The sequence below is a fragment of the Salvelinus sp. IW2-2015 genome, unplaced genomic scaffold (genome assembly GCF_002910315.2).
Source record: "Salvelinus sp. IW2-2015 unplaced genomic scaffold, ASM291031v2 Un_scaffold1378, whole genome shotgun sequence".
NCBI classification, from domain to species: domain Eukaryota; kingdom Metazoa; phylum Chordata; class Actinopteri; order Salmoniformes; family Salmonidae; genus Salvelinus; species Salvelinus sp. IW2-2015.
This window is the reverse complement of record NW_019942868.1, coordinates 107859-114751: the sequence shown is the minus strand read 5'-3', so window position 1 is coordinate 114751 and position 6893 is coordinate 107859.

The window sequence follows — 6893 nt, the reverse complement described above, 5'->3', positions numbered from 1 at the left end:
CCTGTCCAGGAATCAAGGTAAAACCCAAGTGCAGCCTGTGTGAAGTAACAATGTTTTTGTGTAACCACCAGGGCAGGCAAAACGACAGGTCAGGTCAGGCAGAGGTCGGTAATCCAGAGCAGGAGCAAAGGAACAGGACGGAAGGCAGGCTCAGGCTCAGAGGCGGGCGGGAACAGGGTCAGGACAGGCAAAGTTCAAAAACCAAGAGGCAGAGAGAAAGCGAGACTAGGGAAAAACAGGCGGAATGAGACCAAACCACTGGTAGGCTTGAACAAACAACACGAACTGGCACAGACGGACAGAAAACACAGGTAAAAATACCAAGGGTTTAATGGGGAAGATGGGCAACCCTGGAGGGGGGTGAGACAAGCACAAGACAGGTGAAACAGATCAGGGTGTGACACAGCCAGTAAAACATTCCAATCATACAACTTACTGTCTTTTATACACAAATCTCTCTTAACAAGTCAGTGTTCTTCCTGCAATATTAACCCTTTACCTGCAGGTCGTATGCTGGAGACAGTCCAGGAACATCAAACTACTAAACTTAAAAAAAGATAATAACCCTTTACATGCAGTCGTATGCTGGTGACAGTCCAGGAACATCAAACTACTAAACTTACAAGATAATAACCCTTTACTGCAGTCGTATGCTGGTGACAGCCAGGAACATCAAACTACTAAACTTAAAAAGTAATAACCCTTCCTGCAGTCGTATGCTGGTGACAGTCCAGGAACATCAAACAACTAAACTTACAAAGATAATAACCCTTACCTGCAGGTCGTATGCTGGTGACAGTCCAGGAACATCAAACTACTAAACTTACAAAGATAATAACCCTTTACCTGCAGGTCGTATGCTGGTGACAGCCCAGGAACATCAAACTACTAAACTTACAAAGTCGACAGGTGAGGATTGTCTCCGGTGAAAGAGGAGAAGCCCAGACAAATTCAGGCTTGATAGAATAACACGTTCAGGGTGATGCACCGGTAATTTATGAGCTTGAAGCTTGAAGGAAGGGGGGGATTTTATCTCCTATATTGAGATCATCAGTTTCAAGTTCCAGCATGGGCCTGTCATAATACTGAAGGACTTTCATGGCTGAGAAAGACAAGGAATCTACAGTCAGTCAGTCAATCGACGTGCTTATAGCATACATATTGGGAATTAATACAGTTTAAAACGTGCAGCCAGGAGGAAAGCTATGACCTTAGAGAAGATAATTAACCCCTTAAAGGATCATGTATCTGGGCATGTAGCTAGCCTGTTAACGCCTTGGAGAATTCCAACTGAAAACCTTCCTGCCTATTGCAATAAATAACCCTTTATGACCATGTTGAAAATGAAAGCCATCCTGGTGTACCTACTGTAGTTTTTATGTTCACTTACAACGTTAAGTTGAGTTCAATTTCCTTTAAAAAAGGCTACATTACAGTCATAGGTAAGCTTGTGCCAAAGAAAAACTTTATATWCTGTATTTTGTCTGAACGTTCATTGGCCCTATAAATACTCTTTATATTTTGATGTGTTTAAATGGGATTTTACAGTTCCTGCTGGTATTTCTCTATAAAACAGAGAGTTGTGTAAGCCTGTTAAGATGCTAAGAAGTAGTACCTTACAGCAATGGTCCCTGAACAGAACAGGCTGAACAACAAAGAGCTGAAACAACCATCTAGAGCCAAGACTGACCGTCTGCTATCACTGTCACAGCAAGCCAACCGYTTGTTCCTCTCTCCTTCCTCTCCTCCTTCTCTTCCTCTCTTCCCTCTCTTCCATGCCTTTGATGGACTACAAGGGCTAAAGGACGAGGAGAGCTGTCCAAAATAAAATCTGGTACTGAGACAGAAGTGATGAGTGGACTTTTATTTTACAAGGGAGGGATACATACTGTACATTGGGGTGTAGTCTGAGGGATACATACTGTACATTGTGGTGTATTCTGAGGGATACATACTGTACATTGGGGTGTAGTCTGAGGGATACATACTGTACATTGGGGTGTAGTCTGAGGGATACATACTGTACATTGGGGTGTAGTCTGAGGATAGATACTGTACATTGTGATGTAGTCTGAGGGATACATACTGTACATTGTGGTGTAGTCTGAGGGATACATACTGTACATTGGGGTGTAGTCTGAGGGATACATACTGTACATTGGGGTGTAGTCTGAGGGATACATACTGTACATTGGGTGTAGTCTGAGGGATACATACTGTACATTGGGGTGTAGTCTGAGGGATACATACTGTACATGGGGTGTGTCTGAGGGATACATACTGTACATTGGGGTGTAGTCTGAGGGATACATACTGTACATTGGGGTGTAGTCTGAGGGATACTATTAACATTGGGTGTAGTCTGAGGGATACATACTGTACATTGGGGGTAGTCTGAGGGATACATACTGTACATTGTGGTGTAGTCTGAGGGATCATACTGTACATTGGGGTGTAGAGCATACTGTACATTGTGGGTAGTCTGAGGGATACATACTGTACATTGGGTGTAGCCTGAGGGATACATACTGTACATTGGGGTGTAGTCTGAGGGATACATACTGTACATTGGGGTGCAGTCTGAGGGATACATACTGTACATTGTGGTGTAGTTGAGGATACATACTGTATTGTGGTGTAGTCTGAGGGATACATACTGTACATTGGGTGTAGTCTGAGGGATACATACTGTACATTGGGTGTAGTCTGAGGGATACATACTGTACATTGGGGTGTAGTCTGAGGGGTACATACTGTACATTGGGGTGTAGTCTGAGGGATACATACTGTACATTGGGGTGTAGTCTGAGGGATACATACTGTACATTGGGGTGAGTCTGAGGGATACATACTGTACATTGTGGTGTAGTCTGAGGATACATACTGTACATTGGGGTGTAGTCTGAGGGATACATACTGTACATTGGGGTGTAGTCTGAGGGTACATACTGTACATTGGGGTGTAGTTTGAGGATACATACTGTACATTGTGATGTAGTCTGAGGGATACATACTGTACATTGTGGTGTAGTCTGAGGGGTACATATGTACATTGGGGTGTAGTCTGAGGGATACATACTGTACATTGGGGTGTAGTCTGAGGGATACAACTGTACATTGGGTGTAGTCTGAGGGATACATACTGTACATTGTGGTGTAGTCTGGGATACATACTGTACATTGGGGTGTAGTCTGAGGGATACATACTGTACATTGGGGTGTAGTCTGAGGGATACATACTGTACATTGGGGTGCAGTCTGAGGGATACATACTGTACATTGTGGTGTAGTCTGAGGATACATACTGTACATTGTGGTGTAGTCTGAGGGTAACATACTGTACATTGGGTGTAGTCTGAGGGATACATACTGTCATTGGGTGTAGTTGAGGATACATACTGTACATTGGGTGTAGTCTGAGGGTACATTACTGTACATTGGGGTGTAGTCTGAGGGATACATACTGTACATTGGGGTGTAGTCTGAGGGATACATACTGTACATTGTGGTGTAGTCTGAGGGATACATACTGTACATTGTGGTGTAGTCTGAGGGATACATACTGTACATTGGGTGTAGTCTGAGGGATACATACTGTACATTGGTGTAGTCTGAGGGATACATACTGTACATTGTGGTGTAGTCTGAGGGATACATACTGTACATTGTGTGTAGTCTAAGGGATACATACTGTACATTGTGGTTTAGTCTGAGGATAACTGTACATTGTGGTGAGTCTAGGATACATACTGTACATTGTGGTGTAGTCTGAGGGATACATACTGTACATTGGGGTGTAGTCTGAGGATACATACTGCACATTGTGGTGTAGTCTGAGGATACATACTGTACTTGGGTGTAGTCTGAGGGATACATACTGTACATTGTGGTGTAGTCTAAGGGATACATACTGTACATTGGGTGTAGTCTGAGGGATACATACTGTACATTGTGGTGTAGTCTAAGGGATACATACTGCACATTGTGGTGTAGTCTAAGGGATACACACATTGGCTGGTGTAGTCTGAAGGATACACACATTGGCTGGTGTAGTCTGAGGGATACACACATTGGCTGGTGTATGTATAGAGTTGGCAGTACTTTGGAGACTGTGAGTAATAGTGTAAAGAAAAACAAAACATGGATCCAGTCTCTCTGGAATGGCTTTGAACATTTCTCTTCAGGTCAGACATGGTGAAATGCTGTAACTGTCTCTGTGGTACACACGCACCCCCTCTTCTTCTCTCTCTCTCTCTCTTCTCTCTCTTTTCTCTCTCTCTTCTCTCTCTCTCTCTCTCTCTCTCTCTCTCTCTCTCTCTCTCTCTCTCTCTCGCTCTTCTTTCTCTCTCTCTATCTACCCCGTCTCTTTCTCTTTCCTCTTGGGAATCTCCCTCGATCAAAACTCAACCCCTGTCTGTTACTGTGCCAGAGTCTTCCTCTCCTCCTCTTCCTCCCGCCGTCCCTCCTCTACCCTGTGCCACATCTGTGGATAAAAGGTGGATTTTGCGTTTATTTTGGACAGCTCTCCTGCCTTTAGCCCTTGTAGTCCATCAAAGGCATGGAAGAGAGGAAGAGAGGAGAAGAAGGAGGAGAGGAAGGAGAGAGGAACAAACGGTTGGCTTGCTGTGACAGTGATAGCAGACGGTCAGTCTTGGCTCTAGATGGTTGTTTCAGCTCTTTGTTGTTCAGCCTGTTTTGTTAGGGACCATTGCTGTAAGGACTACTTCTTAGCATCTTAAACAGGCTTACACAACTCTCTGTTTTATAGAGAAATACCAGCAGGAACTGTAAAATCCCATTTAAACACATCAAAATATAAAGAGTATTTTAGGGCCATGAACGTTCAGACAAAATACAGTATATAAAGTTTTTCTTTGGCACAAGCTTACCTATGACTGTAATGTATCCTTTTTTAAAGGAAAGTCAAGTCAACTTAATGTTGTAAGTGAACATAAAAACTACAGTAGGTACACCAGGATGACTTTCCTTCTCAACATGGTCATAAAGGGTTATTTATTGCAATAGGCAGGAAGGTTTTCAGTTGGAATTCTCCAAGACGTTAACAGGCTACCTACATGCCCAGATACATGACCCTTTAATTATATTTTCTAAGGTCATAGCTTTCCTCCTGGCTGCACGTTTTAAACTGTATTAATTCCAATATGCGATAAGCACGTCGATTGACTGACTGACTGTAGATTCCTTGTCTTTCTCAGCCATGAAAGTCCTTCAGTATTATGACAGGCCCATGCTGGAACTTGAAACTGATGATCTCAATATAGGAGATAAAATCCCCCCCTTCCTTCAAGCTTCAAGCTCATAAATTACCGGTGCTCACCTGAACGTGTTATTCTATCAAGCCTGAATTTGTCTGGGCTTCTCTTCTTTCACCGGAGACAATCCTCACAGTCAAACAGATTCTCTGTTTAGGAGTAGCGCTATGCGTTCGCGTTGGGGATCTACTCCCCAGCTGCCTACAGTATGAGCGGGATCTTAGGCTTTGACTTCAACCGTGGGGTTGAGTAGAGTAGTGAACGCTGTCTGAATGTATCTAACTTCTGTCTCTGTCTGTCTTCTCTGTCTCTGTCTCTCTCTTCTCTGTCCTCTCTCTTCTCTTCTGTCTCTGTCTCTGTCTTCTCTGTCTCTCTCTTCTCTGTCTTTCTCTGTCTCTGTCTTCTCTGTCTCTGTTCTCTCTGTCTCTCTCTCTCTATCTTTCTGTCTGTCTCTTGTCTTGTCTTCTCTTCTGTCTCTGTCTCTGTCTTTCTCTGTCTCTCTCTTCTCTATCTTTCTCTGTCTCTGTCTTCTCTGTCTCTGTCTTCTCTGTCTCTCTCTTCTCTATCTGTCTCTGTCTCTGTCTTCTCTGTCTCTGTCTTTCTTCTTCTCTCTCTGTCTTTCTCTGTCTTCTCTCTGTCTCTGTTTCTCTGTTCTCTCTTCTCTGTCTTCTCTGTCTCTGTCTTCTCTGTTCTGTCTTCTCTGTCTCTCTCTCTCTTCTTTCTCTGTCTCTGTCTTCTCTGTCTCTGTCTTCTCTGTCTTCTCTTCTCTATCTGTCCTCTGTCTCTGTCTTCTCTGTCTCTGTCTTCTGTTCTCTCTTCTCTCTTTCTCTGTCTCTGTCTTCTCTGTTCTGTTCTCTGTCCTCTCTTCCTATCTGTCTCTGTCTCTGTCTTCTCTGTCTCTTCTCTCTGTCTCTCTCTTCTCTACTTTTCTGTCTCTGTCTTCTATGTCTCTCTCTCTCTATCTTTCTCTGTCTCTGTCTTTCTGTCTCTGTCTTCTCTGTCTCTCTTTCTCTGTCTTCTCTGTCTTCTCTGTCTCTCTCTTCTCTGTCTCTCTCTTCTCTGTCTTCTCTGTCTCTCTCTTCTCTATCTTTCTCTGTCTCTGTCTTCTCTGTCTCTGTCTTCTCTGTCTCTCTCTTTCTACTTTCTCTGTCTCGTTTCTCTTGTCTCTCTCTTCTCTATCTGTCTCTGTCTCTGTCTTCTCTGTCTCTGTCTTTTCTCTGCTCTCTCTTCTCTATCTGTCTCTGTCTCTGTCTCTCTGTCTCTGTCTTCTCTGTCTCTCTCTTCTCTATCTGTCCTCTGTCTCTGTCTTCTCTGTCTCTGTCTTCTCTGTCTCTCTCTTCTCTATCTGTCTCGTCTCTGTCTTCTCTGTCTCTGTCTTCTCTGTCTCTTCTTCTCTTATCTGTCTCTGTCTTCTGTCTTCTCTGTCTCTGTCTTCTCTGTCTCTCTCTTCTCTATCTTTCTCTGTCTCTGTCTTCTCTGTCTCTGTCTTCTCTGTCTCTGTCTTCTCTATCTTTCTGTCTCTGTCTTCTCTGTCTCTGTCTTCTCTTGTCTCTCTCTCTCTCTTCTCTTCTCTGTTCTCTGTCTCTCTTCTTCTATCTTTCTCTGTCCTCTGTCTTTCTC